The 22838-nt window shown below is 42.6% G+C and overlaps 1 protein-coding gene across 2 annotated transcripts in view; it reads right to left on the reverse strand.

The window, feature by feature from the left end:
• The window catches only part of PRLR (prolactin receptor), a 167783-nt gene that overhangs the window by 120821 nt on the left and 24124 nt on the right, over positions 1–22838 (reverse strand). Inside the window, exon 1 of one of the 2 annotated variants that reach the window (XM_059416993.1) lies at positions 6851–6943. The exons of the other annotated variant lie outside the window; for it this stretch is intronic. The gene's annotated coding sequence lies outside the window, so the exon portion shown is untranslated. Of the gene's footprint in view, positions 1–6850; positions 6944–22838 lie in introns of those variants that run through there. 2 annotated transcript variants of the gene reach the window in all.

Genomic DNA, 22838 nt, shown 5'->3' on the forward strand with positions numbered 1-22838 from the left:
TGTACTGTGGTCAGCTATAGACACACATGATGGCCTGTGACCCTTTGCTTTTAGATAGAGAGCCCAGAACTGAGTGGAATATTAAGACCTCAGGGTCTGGATGGATACACATCTGGGAAAAACAAAATAGGCACTGTTTCTGAAACACTCTGTCACCTTCTTTTGTCATAAGAGTTCAAAATATTTTTCTTACCTGTAAGTAGGCAACACACTAAACCCTGAATCTATTCTTACAGAAAAAGTCACTTTGGAGTGGATCCATCCTGATGGTCTGAATTCTCTCTCATCAGAAGATTGGCCTTTTCTTTGTCCCTTTACCTACAAGACTGTTGCTCTTTTAGGTTCCTAGGAAAATGTAAAAGAATTCCTGATAATGGTTGGCCGATTAAAATGATATCCCTCAGAAGAGTTATTTACCTCTAACTGAGGCACCCTTAACCTTTTGAGATTATGAAAACAGTGAGAACTTGGTGGACTAGAATGAATTAGACGTGGGCATGGGGACCCCTGCAATGCATGTGTGCCCATCTATTGTGTTTATAGATAAGGTCAACTTGGCCCACACCCTACCTCCTTCTTTTTCTCACAGGGCTTGGTTGTACTTGGTCAAAGCCAAGTACACATGGAGCAGGGACACACTGAGGCTGCAGTGGAGTTCTAAGCACTTTGCATATATTTAGTCAGCCTTCCAAATAATGTAAGTATCCATGAAGCATCTAAAAGGTAAGTCATCTGACCTACTCTTCACAGTTTACCCTAGTACTACCTGTATCACAAGTGCTAAGCAAATATAGGGTTACTACCAGTTTAGAGTGATGAGATTTCGGCACGATTCAGGCCAAGATCCACTTCTGTATTACAGCAATAAAAAGTTCTATTTCACATAAAAAATTTTTAGGAACATTAGAGAAACATTGATTTCAGGGCATTCTGAAGCATCCCAGACTTTCAGATTTCCTTAGCAGGAAGCGAACTGACCTAGGAGGCAACAGTCTTGCTCTCTAGACAAGGGAAATCTTTAATTACAGAAACCTGATCCATATACGAGAAAGAGCAAAATGAATCCCCACCTCCCTTCTGACCTAAATTCCAAAATGTGTTCATTTCATAGTGGGTGTACATAGGCAACAAGTCAAATTCTCCTAATAGTTCATCATCATTTAGAGTTCTTTTGTACTCTGAATGATGTTCTCTCTAAATAATCCCCAAGTCAGGCCAGACTACTCCAGTTCCTTCTAAGGTAATGTGATTTTTATTCCCTCCAAACACCTGTTTGGAGATGTCAAATAGGGAATTCTACTTTCCTAGGAAAACCTTGCAAGTGAGTTCTCGGAGGTTTCGGGCTTGGAGGCTTGTGTCTCTTCTGGCTGAAACCACAGACCTGATGTTTGTCTGTCTCTCTGTCCGCGCCGCGACAAGGAATCCAGTGGGGGTGAAGTCCTCCTGGAAATGTGCTTCTGGAAAATGCATGAGCCTTGCAACAAGACTGAATTCGCTCTCACTATGAATTTGGTTGGTTGTTAATAATTATCTCTGGACTCCTAGCAGGAGTGGTGCCCTGGTAAAATTTCTACATGACACTGCTGGGAAAGAGAGCTGGAGGCTTATCAAGGAGCAAGAACAGTTGTCTCCACTCTGACCACGTGTCTGTTACTCTTAGAGAAGCCTGTTGAGTCCTTGTGGTGAGAGGCTGGGTTGGGGAGGAGAAAGTTAGGGTGATATTTGGTTGCATCTCTTTCTGTTAAAATACTGGGAGCAGGAGAAAGTTCTCCCAAGTACATTAGTGCCCTGCATTTCTCCTGGGCAGTGCTGGTGTCTCGAGTATTGATAACTTGGCTTCACGGCTCTCCCATGGCGTGACACTATACTGCTGGCTGGGCTGCCCAGCCAGCCTGGACTGGACTCACCCTGGAAAGCTCTTTGAGATATAGAGGGTATGTCTCATCTTGACTCAAAGGAGCCCTAAGGCTCTGCGCCTCTGTATCCTTCACAGGGGATTGTGAGACCACTCACTGGGTATTAGCTGCTGGAGCTTTGGGAACAGAGGACCGCAAGCTGGGTGGCTTCAACATCTGACATCTGCTGTCTCCCACTTCTGGAGACTAGTTTTCACCGGAAGGGAACGGTCATGTGATACTGATTTGACAAGATGGTGACTGTAAAACAAAGCCATTATAGCCACCAGGAGCACAAAGAATGAGTTGCCCCCAAGCCCTTTTCTCCAGCTCGCATTCTCTTCTGACCAGAAGCCCAAGGAGGACTGGTGTGGAGAAAGGCTTCTAAGGGTATCATTTCCAGCCAATTGTATTGTAACAGACTCCAATGCATTCTCTGTGTCTACTATCTTGTCCCTTCTAAACTATTCTCCACATTTCAGCCAGGCTTTCCTTCTGGCTTTCCTTCTGGAAGTATAAATCTGATTGATTGCACACCTTTCCAGTCCACTGTCCTCTCAGGCAAAGACCTCAGTGTCCCTCCTGAGCCAGCTCTGCCTTCTCTGGTCTCACTCTCTCTGGGCTGTGCACCCAGGTCTCCAGCCACTTTAATTCCAGTGACCTCCTTGCTTGCTTGGTGCCCTAGCCCCTGCATTGGCTCTGTCGGGAACATGCTGTTCAGTGACCTCCTCCTCACAACCTTACCTTGAAGACTCAGTTCAGGTGTCAAGTCCTTAGGACTTCTTCCCAGATCAGCTCAGATGGGATCCCAGCTCCTCAGGCAGACCCACTGCCCAGGTATCTTTCAGGAGCCCAGACTTCACACTTTTTTACCACATTATGGATCCAGGTGTCTGTGTCCCTCAGAAGCTTCTTGGGTGCAAGGACTATATTGCAGGTATCTTCCTGTTCCAGGCCTACCCTGTTATATGACTGGTGCTCAGTCAGCATTTGCTGAGAGAACACATGAGTAAGGGAGTGACCCGTAATTTTGTTATAAATAGTAAGTACATGTCTCTGGGCTCTGTCATAAATATCTGTTTTTAATGGCCCTGGGAATTCAGGGCTCCTTGTGAAAGAGCCAGAGCCTACCTCTGCCTGCCATTCTCAGCTCTGTGACCCTCTCTTTCCCCTACCTCCAAATTTCCTGGGGACTCTGAGACCCGTGTTTAGCTTTTACATTGGTTATGGGTGGATATTCAAAGGGGCTTCCATGTCTGTGGCTAACAAACAGGATGGGTGGGAAGGAAGGGCATAGACTAGGATGGAAGGAGCCAAGTCTGAAGAATGTTCTGGAAAGCCAGGGAGGAAAAGCATGAATGGGAAGAGAGAATGGGAAGTGTCATAGAGATGTGTATTCCCAGGGCAGAGTAGCCTAGGCTCACACTGTCTCCTTGCCACTATTGCCAAATGGTGGACTGTGCCCTGGATTTCCAGGCAAGTCCTCCATGTGAAGACAAAAGTAAATGAACAAGAAATTAGGGCAAAAATTCTGTGCTAGGAAGCATCTAAATTGCAGATACCTTAAGAAAACAGGTGCTGGTGAGGCGCAGACACTATCTTCCTCAAAGAAATTTTGGATACAGAAAATTCTGTTGCAGTTCCAGGGTGGGGGTAGAGGGAGGTGTTCTGCATATGCAAGCAATGCCGCAGACACCAGCCAGGTGCAGCAGAAGGGGCCACATGCTGTGGCACAAGGAGAGGCCAGCTGTCCCCAAGACTGACCGTCTGTTGTGGTTTGAGCTTGACTCTCCTCTGCTTGTGTTTTTGATTAGACAGAGAAGTTTGGGCTGCTCTTGCTGCCCCTCTAGGAACACGCAGAGTCAACACTGGACCGTCTACCTTGCAGACATGTCTTCCTTCCTCGGGGGATTGCCATTTGGGTGCTTCAAGGTGGGAAGGCAGCTCTTCCTCACTCTACCCAATGTTTCTACCTCTGCCCTCTAACTACCCACAGTAACTCTGCCTCCTCCAGTTACGTAACAGTGGGGACAAGGAGTCAATGTGTGTCTCCGGAGGAGCCCCACTATTCAAGAAGCCTTTGGGCCAAATAGCCACTATCTTCTTTTTTTTTTTTTTTTTTTTAAAGATTTTATTTATTTATCAGAGAGAGAGAGGGGGAGAGAGCGAGCACAGGCAGACAGAATGGCAGGCAGAGGCAGAGGGAGAAGCAGGCTCCCTGCTGAGCAAGGAGCCTGATGTGGGACAAGGAGCCTGATATGGGACTCGATCCCAGGATGCTGGGATCATGACCTGAGCCGAAGGCAGCTGCTTAACCAACTGAGCCACCCAGGCGTCTCCACTATCTTCTTTTTTGTAGATACAAAATTCTCAAGAGTTCTCCACTGTGTGTGGTCACCGTGCAAGATACATGGGCATGCATGTGGGTAGAACAGGACCGGATCCCCAAACAAATACCACCATTGTCTTCCTGGCCCCATTTACCCTTTTTATTACACTGAGAGAAAGTGATATTGGTACCAAGGAACACCAATGCCATGCTCTAGGAGATGACCAGATTTTAAGCAATGACCTTGCACCAGCACATCAGGTCTGAGTGGTATATACTCTTTTGCCCAGGGAGCACCATGGAGCTAGTAATTCATAACAGGCACACTGCTATTTGTCCTGCAATTTTTGACCTGACTTACCAGCTTCTCTGGAGAGCAACCCCTTCCACTCAGCTGCATTCCCCTGGCTGGGCTCCAACCATTCCCACTCATGGACCATAACTAGTGTGGCAGAGACTTTGCGCCCACATGGGAGCATCTTTCTGAGTAGAAGGCATGGCTCATCTTGCTCTCATAGCTGTTTCTTACCACCTGAATTACCCTGCTTATTCCTTCTGTTCTACAGAAGCTGTGTGGGCTAATTCTACTGGCATGTGATTGGGTTGAAAAATGAGTGCACAGAAAGCTGGATTCCAATCCTATGGAAAGAATGCCTTTTTTTTTTTTTTTTTTTAACCTGGTATGTTAGGTTGGTCCATATCTCCCTTGGTTCTCTTGCTTCCCTACAGTTGGTTTTGCTTGTGTCCACACAACATCTCACAAGGCAGGTGAAGATGGTGGCAAGAGAGATGCATTCTCAGTGCAGAAGGTGAACGTCCCAGTATACTTTGCCCTATCCTGTGGCAAAGAGAGGCTCAGCCAAGTGGGCAGCTGAGACCCACTTCAGGGGCTTCAGGCTTTCTGATGATTTGGCAAAGTTCCTCTTTAGAAAAGATTTCTGGAGGTTTAGATGGCTCAACAGTTATTTACTGGCTATCTGCCACATGTTGGGCTCTCAGGTTGAGGCTGGCATGATTCCTGCCCTTAGGAAGTTTCTATAAAACTTTCTGTCTATAAAAGCAGGGGAGGCCTGGTGAGAGTCAGTGAGGCTCTGGCCTGAATACAGGTTTCGAGAACCTTGCCTTAGGCTGCTCAGGCCTCTGCACTCAAGTTTGTTATTCCACTTCTCCAAACCTTTTTCTTCTTTCACATCTTGAGGCCCTTGCTACTTTCTCTTCATCCACTCTTTTCATTGCTTTGCCATTAAAAAAAAAAAAGACTTTACTTATTTGAAAGAGAGAGGGCTTATGTGTGCATATGTGTGCACAAATGAGAGAACAAAAGCGTACATGTCAGGGTCGGGGGTGGGGAGGGCAGAGAGAGAGAGAGAAAGGGAAGCAGACTCCCCGCTGAGCAGGGAGCCCGACATAGGACTCAGTCCAAGGAACCTGGGATCTTGACCTGAGCTGAAGGCAGACACTTAACCGACTGAACCACCCGGCCATCCTTTCCTTTTGCCCTTTAACTCACTGAAAAGTCTGCTTGAATGGATAAATAGGCTGTGGCACATCCATACAATGGGATATTACTCAGAGCTGAAAAGAAATGACCCATCAAGCCATGAAAAGACACGGAAGAAGCTAAAATGCATATTTGCTAAGGGAAAGAAGGCAATCCGAAAAGGCTACATTCTGTATGATTCTGGTTATATGACATTGTGGAAAGCACACAATATAGACAGTAAAAAGCTCAGTGTCTGCTGATGGTTTGGGAGAAAGGAGGGTTGAGGGAGCTGGGATTTTAGGGCAGTGAAACTATTCCATATAACTCTGTAATGGTGGATACCTGACATTAGGTGTCGGTCAAAACCCACAGAACTGTACAACACAAAGAGTGAACCCTAATGTAAGCTACAGACTTGAATTAATACTAATGCATACATATTGGATCATCATTGTAATGAATGTAGCACACGAATGTAAGTTGTTAATTGTTAATAGCAGAGGAATTTGTAGGTAGGGAAGACTGGGAGACATTAGAACTCTATTTTCTTTGCAATTTTTCTGTAAACTTAAGACTGCTCTCAAAAAATGACATCTGTTAAAAGAAACAAAAGAAAACCCCTCAGCCCAATCCCCCAACTTGAACCTGGCAAGCTTGGGCTCCAGTGGCTCTGCATAGCTCACTGGCTGGCCTTTTCCTTGTCTTTCTACTTTCCAGCTGGATCTGGAAATGTTTCCAACTCCACATCAAGGCAATGCGTCCCTGACTCCAGCATCTTTTAGTTCCCCCTGCCCTACCCCAGTTTGCCCCTTCCCACTCCCCTAGGATGGACAGATCTGTCATATGATCATGCTAGTATATTATCATGCTAGACTTTTGATCTCTGTGCCCAGGCCCAGGGAAGTGTGCCACACTTTCCTCTTGGAATACCTGAGCTCCACGGTGGGCCTTCATGTTGGTCTTTATCTTAACACAGAATGTCCTTGACCATTTTGTATCAAAACACAGACTGTTCCCTAAGACTTTGTACAACCACTGAGATCCTAGTCATGCTTCCTGCCCCCCGCCCATTCTCAATCTCACAAGAGAAAGTGGGGGGGGAATCAAAATTGACAAAGAAAGGTGAAAGTCACCAAGGCTCACCTGTGACATTCCTGCTGCCTGTCTCACATTTCTGGCTGGAGCTTGCCACATCTTTGTTACGAGCCTTAGAGACAAGTGTTCTGAGATGCCATCCTCCCCTACATTTCCTACATGGATAAGGAGAATGTTGGGACTCTAACCTGTCATCCTTTTACAACCTGGGAAAAGGTACAACCCACTGTTAATAATTTATCTACATATTAAAGTACAGAGGTTTGTAATCATTGCTCAGTAATGGGGATAGGGCAGGTAAGAAAACCTGCTGCTGAAAAACATGAGGGCTTTTGTTTCAGCTCGTTCCAAGGGTCAGAGCATGGGGTCAGGGGAAGGCTTGCTCACCTATGTCTACTGGGTTTGGCTGGCTCCGGGGTTGGGAGAAGACCTTTGTCTTTCACAGGCTCTAAGCAAAAGGTAAAGTTGATTTTTAAAGGGAAAATATTAATATTAATATAAAGTTCCCAGAAAAAGCAGCCCATCAACTCCTGTGAAATACAGATGCTGAAAAAGAACAAGAGAATTGTTCTTTCAGATAGCATACTCAACAGTCCTATACTGAGCCTGGCAAGCTGAGAAGTCTGAACTTAATCCTGTAGACAGGGAGGAGCCACTAAGCTTCTGGGGAGGTGCCAAGAGTAGGACAGGATAAAAGGAAAGGAAGCGAAGAGAGGAACTTAAATAGAGAAAAAGCAAAAAGAGTGAGAGAACAGTCCTCTCTTAAGGTTCTCCCTCACGTGCTGTCTGCCTGTTCAGAAACTGGACACACATGCAGAACGGGCAGCTCTTATAGGGGCAAGCAAATTTTGGGTTACTTAAGGCTCACTGAAACTCTTTTAAGAGTTCTCCAAAGCCTGACTCCCTGAGGAGAAGCACTTCTTGGACCCTTGCTCCTCCTACCTTATCACTTCTTCCCACCAGAAGAAGCCAGTAAGGGGGGCAGTTCCCCACAGCAGAAGCTAATTGGGGCAAGGGACATCTTCCCTGAGTTTCAGAATCCTCACTGACTGTGAGGGTCCACCCTAGACTCAACTCCCCAGGTTTTGCAATAGTACCATCTGTCATTCACTTTATAGCGCTAGAACCCTGCTGCACAGTATGTGCTCAATAAACACTAGGTGAAGAAATAGGTGTATAAAATTGGAGCCACAGCTTCAGGATAATCTCTTTCGAACTGACTATGCCAACCATTTTCTTCTGGAACATCCCACCCCTTGTACTCTGTTTGCATTAAGGATTACAGCAGTAAGGATTACAGTGTGGAAGTGGTGGTATGAAAGCCATAGATTTCTTTTCTATTGCCTCCTCCAGCATGAGAAAGTGCCCAGGGCATAGCAAACTGTTACACCTTTGGAAGAATGTCTACAAGTTTTCTGAAGAAGACATGCCAGAGTTGTGGGACACATTTATCAATTCCCTGGATCTTTGAAGGAAAAATAGGAAAGAGAAGAAGTCAACTAAGTTTTGCTTATCAGAATAGAAGTGTTCAATGTATTCATGGCTCTGGCCCCCCAAAGAAACCATTGCAATGGCAGTTAGGAGAAGAGAAGTCCTCTTATTCCTTTGAGGAGGTTGTCAAACTCCTTAGTTGGAATTCTTTATGAAGTCTCATTCTGAAATGTGACAGGGGTCTGGCCTTGGAAAGAAGGTGAAGGAGTCTTGCTTGGCAGAGGGTAGTACTATCTGCCAGGGGGATAGTAGAAAAGTGAATAAAGGGTAGAGTGTAGGTGGGATCTCCATGAACAAAAGCAGAACAAACCTCACCTAGCAGGCTTGTCTCCTCAAGAGGATTGCTTCTCTTGAAATAATCTTCCTCACTCCCTGGGCTAAGGCATGGAGACCACTGCACAGGAAGGAGGGCAGGGCATGGAGCTCCTGATCAGGAGCCTCAAGAGCAGCCTAAAGCCACTGGCAAAGAGACTCCAGTGTGTTTGCAAATGGACTAAGTGGGGACCAATCAAGCCCTTTCCAAGGGAATGTGTCTTGGGGGTAAGGATGTGGAGGTCTTTGGGCACCACTTTCCTCTATGACCCCAACTTTTTCTTACCCAAGGTAAATCATTTTGCCAAGAACTTTAGTCATGAAGAGAAATAAGTCACACATGGGAAAGGAAGAGGGTGAGGTCAGCTCTCCCCTTGTGCTTTGCTCTAGGAACTGGAGAGATTCACAGACTCAATGGAAGTGTTTAAAGATACAATCAATTCTTCACTCTTCTCTTTTCTGTCTTTGAACACCACTTAGTGAGAGGGCCGAGTCCTCCTCCTCTGGCTGCTTCCCCAAACCCTGGGCTTCACTGTGGCCTGGCTTCCTCCTGGCTCAGATCTGGGACTAAAGATGGGGCTAGGGCCCAGGTTGAGTTTGTATCCTTGCTTCCCCATTCAGCTCAGCTTCCTACTATCCCTCCCGACCACCATGACTGCTGGTCCTCTCATCCCAGCCATTCAGTCCTGAGGCTGGACAGAAGGACCTACAGGGTGTAAATGTGGATGGCGGCTGGAGGTAGACCAGTGCGCTAACCCTGCAGCATCCACGAGAGACAATTCTGAGGCTGGGCTGAGACCCACCCCCTTCAGGAAGCTTCTGCCACCAGTAAGTGCTGCTCTGAGCACACATCTTTGTTCAATTGTGTACTGGAACAAAGGTACCAGAATCCAAGGCTCAGGGCTTTCTTACCACTTGGGTTTGCCAACTTGGATCTACATCAGCCCCTGGGGATGCTCCTTGGGCATGTAAAAGCATGCGGACAAGACGGGCAAGCAGAGGAGCCCTGCCCTGACAGTTGTGCAGCTGTTTTGGGCGTTGCAGTGGAAAGGCATATGGAACCGTTTCTCTAGCCAGCCCTTCAATTCCTCTTACAACATCCTTCGCACCCCCTCCCCCAGCTCCCCAGCGACGGAGCAGTTTTCTGGGTAGCCCAGATCCACTTAAGGAATTTGTCAATGGTGCTGACAAATTGTATACTCACCCTGGATTCATCTCAGGGCCCCTCTGAGAGCAGGAGGGTTGAGAAAACCTTATCCCAGAGAAGGATTCCCTTTTCCTGATCATACCTGCCAAAGTACCCAAACAGAATCATTTATTATTCGTGCATGGTTCCATGGAGCCCCTAGGGAGGCTACAAAGCTGATAACCTGGCATCAGACAGAAGGCATGTTTCTGCAGGATGCTTACAGAAGTCTCTCTATCTTACAGAACAGACAATGGCATTTTTATCTCCTCTTTGCCTTGTTCCTTTCTCAAAGACAAGGCAGGAATTTTGACTCTAATTTCCCTGTCCCTATTGAGTAATTGGCCATTTAATCTTAATTTATTCTATTCTTTTTTTTTTCTTTTAAAGATTTATTGAGAGAGAATGAGAGAGAGAAAAAGAGAGCATGGCAGAGAGGAGTGGAGGGGAGGGAGAGAGAATCTTAAGCACGACACGAGGCTTGATCCCAGGATCCTGAGACCACCACCTGAGATGAAATCAAGACTGCTAAACCCACTGCACCATCCAGGTGCCCTGGTTTATTTTATTCTCTGTTATTTGTGATTAAGGAGGGGACAGCTGTTCTCTAAACAGAAAATATGCTGGCTGTTGAAAGAAACATTTTTCTGGTTTCTTGCTTTGTTTTTATTCCTAAATTCCACCACTTGGGTCTTTGTTCTCTCCTTCCCCTCCCTTTCTTTACGACTAAAAAGCATGTAACACCTATCTGGTTTAGGTTCTAAAATCAGTCACTTAGACTGTGTTTACCGCAGCTCTGATGGCATTGTCCTCAGTGAGCTGCAGACACTCTACAAGTAAGCTCATAGTCCAATGAGCCTGCCACTTCCCCAGCCTGCTGATCTGTCCTTCCTTGAACTCTTTGACCCTAAACAACCACCACCATTTCAATAACAGCAAAGTTCAAAGGAGCTAATTACGTGTCCTCTGCCTGTGAGGTCAGCTGGCTGTCCCCAATAGGCTGGATTTCTGGTTCTCCAGAGCTGGCCACAGAGAAAGCAGAGGCAGTCCCTTTGCAGGAAACCCCAGGGTCAGAGGGAATGGGGCTTCTTTTCTCTGAAGCAGGACCCCCTGACTCCCCCCTCCCCTTTCCTTACACCTCCAGCCAGGCTGCATGACTTGGGGACATAAGCAGCTTAAGATTTCTCAGAGGTGAAAATGGTTACATTTATGAGACAAATAACATATCTGGTTGAAAACGTTATTTTCTGAAAGGAAGAGTTGTGATCTACTTTGTGATTCTATATGAGGTAAAAATTTCCAGCAATTTCCTGTGAATCTGGTAAGGACAGAAAGGTTTTTAAGACATCATTCTTCCAGCTGTATGTTTACCTTAAAGGGAGTGAAATTTAGGAAACTTCTAAAATATTGTCTAAAAACCTTCCTTCAAATGTTGAAAATTGAAACAAACAAACAAACAAACAAACAACAAGTTGTCCAACACATATTCTTTCCCTTTATACTTTGTCCTTTATAGCTCTTTAAATAAAATCTGGTTATTACATGAGCAACAGTAACCACATAGCTTATTTTGATATTCCCAAATAAGGTGCTGTAGACCTGTAAAGGAGACTGAAAACTAGTATTTGGCATACTTCAATTCCTGCTATATTTTGTAGCTTCCTCAATTGTCATAAATTCCAAATCTGTACTCTAAGGCAGCAAAATTTCCAAAAACATTTTATCTGTCATTGCAACTAAATAGAAACCCAGGACTGAACGAATAGAAGAAAAACAAAGGCTTTGATAAAGTCCTCCCCCTCCTCCCCGCAAAAAAAAATGTAGAGACAGAGGGCAGTGGTCCTGCTCCAGACCCAGTCCAAAGCGCGGGTGTGAATTTCAGAAAATGCAGTTTCTTTCCTGCAAGCATGGTCCTTTAAGCCCTGAATGGTTCTGATGACTGGCAAGAAGGGGGGGCTGCCGGGGAGGAGGGGCAGGAAACTGGGAACTTGAGTAGTTGCTGAGGTGACAGGGGATGGATGACACGACAGGAAGACCAGCATAAAACTTACTAGCTCTAGAAGTATTTCTCCCAGAAGCTCACTTTTTTCCATTGGAAATTGGGGATAAAAATACTTCACAGGGCAGTCGGGAGAAATAATATATTAATGCACCATCCCATAGGAGGCAATAGGTAAATGGCAATGGTCATGGTGGTCAACAACCCTGGACACAAGAGTAATTCAGTTCTTGGCTTTGGCCACAAGTTGCCCCAGGTTCTTCCATCTGAAAGCCATACTTGCTCCAGGGTAAGAGAAGACTGTAAGTCATTCTCAGAATATAAACACCCTCCAGGCAGTGACTGATAATGTAATTTGTTGACTGACAATGGTTTTGCCCAGAAGAGGAAGAGACTGCTCAAAAATATACTGTTTTGGGGAAGAGTGGGTGGCTCAGTCGGTTAAACATCTGCTTTCAGCTTGGGTCATGATCCCGGGGTCCTGGGATCAAGTCCCACATTGGTTGGGGGGGTGTCTTTGTTTCCCTCTGCCACTTCCCCTGCTTGCGCTCTCTCTCTGTCAAATAAATAAATAAAATCTTTGAAAAAAATACACTGTTTGTAGAGGGTAGCTTAATCTCACTCAATAAATTTTCATACTACAAGGACACGGAGATACTCTTATGGACACACTCTCTGAGAATGAAACTCTTCTTAACCAAGCTTGATCTGCAGCTATGGAGGGAACACGGGACTGAAGGAAGAGCCCAGACTTTCCAGCAGTGCTCTGACACATCAGGACACTGGGGGTACAGTCACAATTCCAACACTAAAAATGATACCTTCTCTTTGTACAGACTCTCCAGCTTCCAGAGACTCTAGGCTTGTCTGGCCTGACTGGGGATCCTCCTCTCTGAGACATCAGGCCAAACAGTACTAGCCCCATTTTATAATAAACAAACAGTCCAAAGAGTCAACAGCTTTGTCAGAGATCACACAGAGGAATAGCACTGTTATCCCTCTGTTAGGGATACTGTTAGGGCAGAGTTACAACTTGGATTCAGATTTTTCAGATCTTTTATCCTTCTTACTCAGGATTCTGTTCACAAGGCCCTGTTGTTTTGTTTTGTTTTGTTTGTTGTTTTTATTTTTTGTTTGTTTTTGTTTTTTTCCTTCCCTCAAATTTTTGCTTTATGGATCTAGAAAATTCCATGGTTCAATACCTGGGGATGAATTCTGTCTCCATCAACCCATGTACCTTTGAGCAAGTCACTTCTGCTATATAAAACTGAGTTTTTTCTTTCAGTGGGGATGAAGATAGTGGCCCTCAAAAATTATGAAAGGGTAGAAGCAATATGGTACCTGAAGTTATTAATATGGTATCTAGCACACGGTAAATGTTAAAAAGTCGATCCTTAATTTTACTCTTGTTGTTGCTATTTATCCTTCCAGGCTTGGGTTCTTTCCATGAAAATTGGAAGGCAGCCATGAAGGAGAAAGAAGAGGCTTGCATATGGCATGTGTCAGAAGACCTGTGCCCAAGCCCTGGCCTGGCTGCTGCTTAGCCGCATGGCTAAAGAGAACACCACTTCACCATTTTGCCTTACTCTCTTCATCTCTGAAAAACGAGACTGATAATACATGCCTTCTGGAGTGTCTGTGAGAGTGGAATGAAAAATAAATCCCTGGAAGTATTCTGCAAAGCCAAAGTGATGTGCAAGAGTGGGCAGAAATCCCTCTACTGGAAACCTTCTCTCCCTCATGTCCCATGTTTTCACAATGAAGTATGTTGCCAAAGAATCTTTTATCTCACGAGAGCGGCAAAAAAACATGGATCCATCTTCTATGACTCAGGGAAACTGCATTAAGCAGAGGTCGAAGTTTAATCACTCACCCTCCTGGTGCCATCTTCAGAATCCATAATGAAAGGGGCCTAAGTATACCAAACACTGCTTTGGGGCAAGGGGATAAAATGAAAGGGAAGAAGTAAAAATTCAGCTGGACAAGAAAAATAAAGGTGGAATTTTCACCTGTTGGGACAGGTCAGCTTTTTGAGGGCAGCCTAATAGAGAAAAAAAAAAAGCATGTGACACTGATCCATGCTTGCCTAAGTTCAAAGCTTGGAGAATGACTAATGAGTACTGCAAACGAAACTTTATGGCAAGAGAGAATAACCTGTGTTGGCTTGGAACACAGACTAGCCTTAGGGAGTGGGCTTATATGATTTAGTGTCTACCGAGATGCCTCAGAGACATTAGCAGTTCTAAGATGACACTCAGTTCTTAGTGAAACCACTGGTTTGGGGAAACACAGTCCAGTGCCTTGCAAAACCATGATCTTATAGAAATACGTAGTTGATCCTTGAGTGAGATTTCTTATACAAAACCAAAGCAGAAAGAGGTTCAGGGACGCCTGCGTGGCTCAGTCATTGAGCAACTGACTCTTGGTTTCGGCTCAGGTTATGATCTCATGGGTCGTGGAATTGACCTCAGGGAGTCTGCTTGAAGACTCTCTTCCTCTCCCATTCCCCTTTCTCTTTCTCTCTCTAAAATAAAATAAATTAAAAATAAAGAGAGAGAGAAAGAAAAAGATTGACTCCTTATTTCCAAGTAGAGGACTCTGAATCCTTTTTTGGGCTCTCTGGCAGGGTCTAACCAAACAACCATCCCTGCCTCCACAACACAACAGGCAAACAAACCAATTCTCCGTTCAGTCTAGCAGTTATCTCTGCTTTCTACAGCTTCCCTAAGGCAATAGAAGCTGGGGCCAGATTTATAAATGCGTCTGAGAAATTTATCATGTGACTCAGGCATTTATGGAGGGAAGTCTTGTTTGGCCACCCCTACACATTTATCTTGCTACTTCTATGTTAATCCCGGCAGCATCACATTACCTGAGATTTGCCCTGTTGTCAGGATGCTTTGACTTGTAGCTGTCTCATCAGACGTAAGCTGTGCATAGCCTCCTTTTGCTCTAACCCAAGACTGGAAAAGTGCTAACATGACAACTCAATTTAACATGTGCTTCTTAAATATTAACTACATGTGAGGAGGGGAAATCTTAGACCAGGAATGACGCAGTCTAACAGCAAAACAAAAGATAAGATCTCTCCATAGAAAGCTATCCAAATCTCTCAGTGCCCCTCCCTTCTGTAGTTTTTGTTGTAATTAAAACTGAACAAAATAGCCACACATAAAATAAAGGACTCTCTTCAAAGGGCCATTACCAAACAAGCCTCAGAAGCAGGAGAATGTGGGAAGATCCTGGGCCCATGTTTTTTCATCTGTACTATAATCAAAGAAACACCTCTTATGATCTATCCTATAAACATGGTCAGAGGATTAAGGAAATGCTGTTATAGGTATTTGCCATATGCATATTCCATTTGCATATACACACAGATACATAGATCTACATATCTATATATAGGTATATAATATATAAATATATAACATAGGTATATAATATCTATATGCTCAACATATATTAAAATTTCAGAGATATAAGAATGAACATGAAGATGATAATGATTTCCAATGATTTCCAAAACATGGACTGAGTATCCTTTCCATATGGAAAGGGTGAGTATGATAAAATGGAATACTAATGTCTTTGTGCAGGCCAGTATTGCAAATTATTTCATAACACTTTAGAGCTGGAGAAACCTTCGTAGGCCAGTCTAGCTCAGCCTCAGACATCATGCTTTTATTCCAGCTTAGCATCACCCTCCGACAGTTATTCGATCTCTGCTCAAACACATCTGGGTAGATGGAGATCACTACTTCGCATAGTAGTTGCAGGGTATCATAGGGAAAGGTCTCCAATGTAACCATGGTTTGACTTAGGATTTTCCCAATTTAAGGTGATATTAAAGCAATATGCATTTAGTAGAAATCATACTTTGGACTGTGATTTTTGATCTTTTCCTGGGCGAGGGATATGTGGAAAGAGCCTTTCTGGTGATATTGAGCAGTGGCAAAGAGCCATTATGAGAGTGAACAAATGGTGCACTTACAACCTTCTGTCTACAGACAACCATGCTATTTTCCCTTTCAGTACAATATCACATAGATTACATAAGAGTCAACCCTTCATTATAAAACAATCTTTGTGTTAGATGATCTGGACCAACTGGAAGCTCATGGAAGTGTTCTGAGCACATTATAGCCTAAGCAATAATGTTCGATACGTTAGGTGTCCTAAATGTATTTTCAACTTAACAATATTTTCAACTGACCATGGGTGCACTGGGACATGGCTTCACTGTAAGTCGAGGAAGTTCTGTACTAGTAAATTGAAAGCTTTTCTTTGCACTCATAGATATGTCCTGCTCTAACAGTGCCCACTGTACTGGTTCTGTGTTTCGGAGGAATTCTGCCTCCTCCACATAATGGATCTTTGATGTTAAACTTCCAGCAAATACTGACTCCTAATAAGGTATCAAAGGCTATAGATATTCAAAACACAGGAGGTGACTTTTAAAACCACAATATCTGAATCATATTGTGGAGTTTACTTAACATTCAAGCTTCCAAGGTAAATGATATCTTACTCCTTCGGTAAGTACAAAGTAAGAAGACAGCCTTAAGGAAGGCCTATTTGGATGTTATTAATATCATTGCATAAAGGGAAACACTTGTAGGGCCTGTCTGTCCTGGGTTAACTTCAACTTACATTTCAATTTCTTTGCCATTCTCTTCATGAATATTTAAACAAAACCAAACAACCTGTACTACTCAGGGGCAAAATCCATCTCTCTGATTTGCAGTATTTAACTTTCAAAGTCTCGGGTAGTGAGGACAGTTGCGGTGTTAGTAACGTCTCAGAGTAGCTTCCTTCTAGCACTTCACTGCTCTTAACAGGACGAGGCTGCCCAGTCCCAGATGCCTGGTTTCAAAAAGCCAGGAAAGGGCAAAGGAAAAGATACTTGGAAACATGACCAGGGGTATCTTTCATTCCTTGATCCCAAGACCTGTGTTACAGACCATTCATCCTTTCAGTTTCAAACTTAGCCAGTTATCAGACATATTCTCGAACAGAGCCTGTCCTTACCAATGCTCATTGCAGTAGAACACACAAATGCATGAAGGTCTCTAGATTCAAGGGGGATATGTGCTGTAGTTAAGGCTAGAGACTCTGAAGCCAGGTTGCCTGGGATCACCTAACTTAACTCTTTATACTTTACTTTCCTCATTTGTTAGATGGAGATAATAATAAGAAAACTCACTGATTGCTTCTGCCAGACAATTTATGTATTTGCACTCAGTGATCTTTGGTCAAATCCAGTGTGGTGGTCTTTTGCTTTTGGAGGGACGGAATGTAATCTTGCAGAGAAAACCATGCTTATGAAACAAGAGATCTGACATCAAATCTTCTACTAACAGTGACTCCCATGCATCACAAAAGAAAGCACTGAGCACAGTATTCAGCTCTTTACAGTCTGACCCAACCTGTTTTTCTCAGCTATACTTGCTGTCCTTTCCTACTTCTTCCTCGCGTGTTTTGCCCATCAGGCTACTTGCAACTGCGCCAGATCTCAGGAACATGTGACGTGCTGTTAAGTTTGCATGTGCTATTTTCTCTATAAAATCGCCTCTTTACTTTCTTCTTCTGCTTGTTCAGTAACTGCCCCCAACTGCATCCATGACTTTATCACAGCTCTTTCCTCCACCAGACTTGTGCATTTTTGAGGGTGGAAAATGGTCCCCTTTTCATCTTGGTGCCTTAGATCATATCCAGCACAAAATGGGCAAGAAATAGCAATTGGAAAATGACTGAGAGATTAAATGCATATCTTTTAGGTAATTCTTTTAAGAAGGATGGTCATAATATGACTTGTTTCCACTTTAGAAAAATATGTCAGGGCATCTGTTTGAAAGCAAACTAATAATACAAGATATATTAACAAAATACACGATACGAAAGCAATATAGCCTAGGTCATTCCTCTGCTCCTGTGAAAGCTGACAATTATTTTAGGTGACTCTGAAACTGTCAGTGGAAATTCCTCCTTTAATGAATTCCAATAAGGGATGTTGTATAATGACCCTAACTCCTGGCCTCGTTCTTAAACACGTTACAAATCCCTGACGGTGTCTCGGTGTCAGCTGTGTTCTTGGTAGATTTTGCTCCATAGTGGGAAGGAAGATGATCTGAGCCCACACCACATCTTTCATCTGGCTTTGGAAGGAACACCAATTACCAATTACCAGGTTACCTTGTTGATGTGTTGCCTCAAATGCGCCTCTGTTTGAGAACAATCCTTTCAGAAAGACTGAGCTGTTCTTCTCTACAGGCAGTAGAAAAGTGAATGGAGTCTAGTGCTACGGAAGTTGGGCTCCTGGCAAAATATAGTTAAAAAAATCCTTTAGCTATCTAACATGTGGTTATGCCAGGGGGACAGTAGCTGCAGGAGATGCCACGCTCAGTAAGACATTCTGCTGAGTGTGTACTAACAAGACCCACTGGATGGAAGAAAAGAAATGATGAACCAAGATTTCTTGAGTTCCTACCATGACCAGGGTCATTCCATTGGGTCTGAAATCATCACAAGGGGGCAGACAGCACCCTGTCATGCCAAAACTTTGGATTCAACATGTCTGCCCATTTGTGGTCTGAAGTATTATCCACCACTCATGGCATAAAAGGGAGTAGAAATCTACTAAGTGATGGTTCAGTGGCTATTAGTACAGATCTCATGGGGATCTGTGCTAGTCTAACACAGCTTTGCTAAGAACTTATCATACATATGTTTAAAGAGACCAGTAATTCATAACGGAGCAAGAAAAGCATTAGTGGGGCTACCTTACTTCTTGAATAGGGTTTCTTAATAACAAAGATCCTTTTGTCATCTAGTGGACAAACATAGGAATTTTGAGTCTTTATCAAAAGCTCAGAATTACTGTGCTAAATATTTTGAGCAGGTAGTTGATCTTTTTCTCCTTGAACCTTTATCTTTGTTTGGTATCCTTGGGGTTGCAAATTAAGATTGAGAAAGTCAAGACTGATGTTTCTCTTTTTATTTATTTATTTATTTATTTATTTATTTATTTATTTATTTATTTTTGAGAGTCATGAAGAGAACAATCTAGCTCTTATTTTTATTGGTGGTGATAAGAAAAATCAAGGGCAGGGACGTATGTGTTTCTTAGAAGCACTGTTTTATGGGGCATTGTTTTCATGGTACTTTAGGGAATATATTTCCAAGGCTAATTGTGTGAAACTTTTCTCTCAAATGAAGATTATAATTTACCTTTGTTGCTTCACTTCTTCATTAGAAAAGGATCCTGTGTATAACACATACTTACCTATGATGATAAAATAATTAATAGCTATGTTTTGAATCCTATGGCTAGGATAAGTCTATTTCCTGAGGAAGCAGAGTTTGTGATTTTCATTGCATGCAGCAGAGGGTTCCTACAGGATGCCTTGAGAACTGCACTGAAGCCTCAGTCTTAGTTCCTGTATTATTTAGTGTTATTCTTCAAAGACTCTCACCTCACTAGTCTTAGTACCCCCAGATAACAATGTAATATAATTCCAAAGTCAAGAGCTTTCTTGAGAGACAACAAATATAATCCTAAGAGAAAAAATAGATTATTTTTATTTATTTTCCAGAGAAAGAGAGAAGGAAAGGACAAGGAGGGGGAGCAGCAGTCAGAGAGAAGCAGGCTTCCTGCTGAGCAAGGAGCCTGATGCAAAACTCGAGTCCAGGACCATGGGATCATGATTTGGGCTGAAGGCAGACGCGCTTAATGACTGAATCACCTAGGTGTCCCTCTTCAAAAGATTTTTAAACAATGTGGCTGACTCTCAAATTCCAAAGACTGGACTCACTGTCCTGCACATGGCAATGGTAGAGGTAGGAAGAAGACCTTGAATTCCCCAGTGTAAGAAATCTTGTCTTCTATAACTCTATATATCTACTTTTTAGTACAGTTCCTGATACATCCTAGGACCTCAGTAAGCATTCATTGTCTTGAATTCAGATGCTACTCAGAGATAATAATGCCACATCTTTGAAGACATACACCTAATCTTCCTTTTAAGAAAATAACAAAAATAGGATTAATTAGATTTCTGTCACCCTTCTTTCCCAGGATATTTGGTCCTCTGTGAGAGGTTTCTTTTGTTGAGATAGCACTTCAAAATGCTAAAGAATGATAGAGAATTCATCATGCAAAATAGAGAAACATGACAGTTGTTCACACAAACTTGAGCAGGATTAAGTGAGGAAGTTAGCCGAGATTCAAGGGGGAAATGTGCAGAATGATAAAATTTTAAAACTTAAAAGGACATAAGAAGACATTTATTAGATTTCTGGAAACAAGTACCTATTTTGACTACTTAAATAGACATGGGTTGGAGGAAGGAAAAGAAGAAAAGGTCTAGACAATATTAAAAAAATCAAGACCTATGGTCAGACTGTAGCCAGAAACTCCAAGGAAATGTGAGGACTAATGGGACCCCTGGCACTGAAAGGTGAATCCCATTTACTAATAAACATACAATTTGCTGCTGAAAACAAAACAAAACCTTTGGCTTAAAATAACACAGGCAGATAGTTCACTCCCTTTTTGAAAACTGTTCAGCTACCCTTTTGCTGAATGCAACCGTCTTCAACCCAGCAGAACATCCCCTCTATATCCATAAGAAAATCTCAACCTTCGGGGTGCCTGGGTGGCTCAGTGGGTTAAAGCCTCTGCCTTTGGCTCAGGGCATGGTCCCAGAGTCCTGGCATCGAGTTCCGTATCGGGCTCTTTGCTCAGCAGGAAGTCTGCTTCCTCCTCTTTCTCTTCCTGCTTCTCTGCCTACTTATAATCTTTGTCAAATGAATAAATAAATTAAATATTAAAAAAAAAAGAAAAAGAAAATCTAAACCTTCGGGAAATAGTGAATTGGGATATTACAAGAACAGGCAGTGGCACATTGGATCCTGGAATATATATCTGACAGGTAAAGACTGTGGGGGGGAAAGAGGAAGAGTCCTAGAAGAAAGGCATCTCAAAGACAATGAATTTCTGTGGTTCCTGTGTTGTGGGTAGGAGAATAGGTGGTGCAGAAGAGAAGATCTTACCTCAATACACAAAACTACACCAGTAGCATTCCTGTTAGATGCTGATAACTAGGACACGTCATTCTGCCCTCCAGCTGTGAACCAGAAAACTTATAGCCTGGTACATAACGAGCAGGTCCCAGAACACACTGCACATGCCATGTGTTCACAAATAATGGGTCCAGGTGGATTCAGTTTCATTCCTGGATGAGTAAACATGAAAAACAAATAGCACAGACAGTAGGTAAAGTATAAAACAAGGAAACTGAAACATCCTCTCAAAGACAATTTTAGAAAACCATTTCTCATTCTCAGTTGATGTAACAAAAAGACACCATGAAAGTGGACAGGTAGCTGTTATGAGATAAAAGGCTGGAGAAGACCAGGAGGATGGTAGGGAAACCAAAAAATGAATGGTATTAATATCATATTAATATGTCCACTGAAGGTAGTAAGAGGTAAGACTGACACTACAGGACACAGAATCAGATACTTCTTAAAATACAGAGGCCCTATGTTGCTCTCCTTAAAAGGAAGCAATGAGATGAGATGCTAGATACATAAAGTGAGGCACAAAATCAAATTAGGGCTATTTTATACTCATGAAAAAAGGACCAGTAATCACCATGAGATTATGCTACGTGCCTAGTGGGAGGTCTAAATGAGAGAGTGACAACGCCAGTGTCACCAGGGATACAGAGCAACCGGAACTCCTAAATTGCTGGGAGGCATGTAAAATGGCAACAAGCACTTCAGAAAACTGCTGTCAGTTTCTTAACAGGTAAATATATTCTCAGTCTTTGACCTCCAAATCCCACCCCTACAGAATTATAAAAAAAAAAAAAAAAGAAAGAAAGAAAGAAAGAAAGAAAAGAAAAGAAAGAAAAAGAATACTACGTTCATGACAAACCTAAAAAGAATGTTAATAGCCACTTTATTTATTATAGCCCTGAACTGAAAATAGCCGAGGTAACCAAAAGCAGGAAAATCTATCAACAAATCAGAGTGTATCCATACGACAGAATAGTATTCAGTAACACATGAAATGAATCAGTGACACAAGCAACAACTTGGACAATAACCATGTGCACAGAAACAGATAACCATGTAATTATCCAAGAATGCATTGTAAATATGACTACATTGCTGAAGAGATAAAATAACTCATGACAGAGAAGTGAAAGAATATAAAATATGTAACTGACCGTAACCTGAATAAAAAAATGTTTAAAAATCTAAAAAAAAATCTAAAAAACTCATGCAAGAAGTCTCATACATAGTATTATTGTTTAATTCCATTTATATGATATTCAGAACAAGCAAAAAAAATCTTAAGTGATAGAAATCAGATCAGAGGTTGCCTCTGGGTTTGGGATTCCCCAGGAAAGGGTATGAGGAAATTATGATGGGAATGTTTGCTAGGGATTGATAGGGATGTGGGTTACTCGGATATATGAGTTTGGCCAAACACATAGGGTCCTTGTATTTCATTGGATCTTAAGTTACATCTCTACAAAAAAAGCATTCAATTTTTAAGAATGTGTTTTTAAAAAGAGGATATATTATGGAGGGCACATATTGCATGGAGTACTGGGTGTGGTGCATAAACAATGAATTTTGGAACACTGGAAAAAAATCAAATCAAATCAAATTTTTTAAAAAAGAGGATAAATAAAACATAACTGAAGAAACATTCAAAAATCACAAAAGTAGTTGTGAAAATAGAAAACTTCCCAGGGCTAATGAAAGGTCTGATTCTGAAAATTGACATGATTCAGCACATTCTATTAAAATCCAAAAAAAACCTCACACCTAGATGTGTTATGACAAAATATTTGAATTAGAAAGTAAAACCTATAAGTCCCAGGGAAAAAAATTATGAAGAAACAAAAATATGAATCATCTCAGATTTTTCCACCACATGACTAAATGTAAAAGGCAAGAAAGATGTTTGAGACAAGAATTTCATACACAGTAAAATCATTCTTTATGTTCAAAGAAAACAGAGGTTTGTT

The sequence above is a fragment of the Mustela nigripes genome, chromosome 12, assembly GCF_022355385.1.
Source record: "Mustela nigripes isolate SB6536 chromosome 12, MUSNIG.SB6536, whole genome shotgun sequence".
Classification (NCBI taxonomy): Eukaryota; Metazoa; Chordata; class Mammalia; order Carnivora; family Mustelidae; genus Mustela; species Mustela nigripes.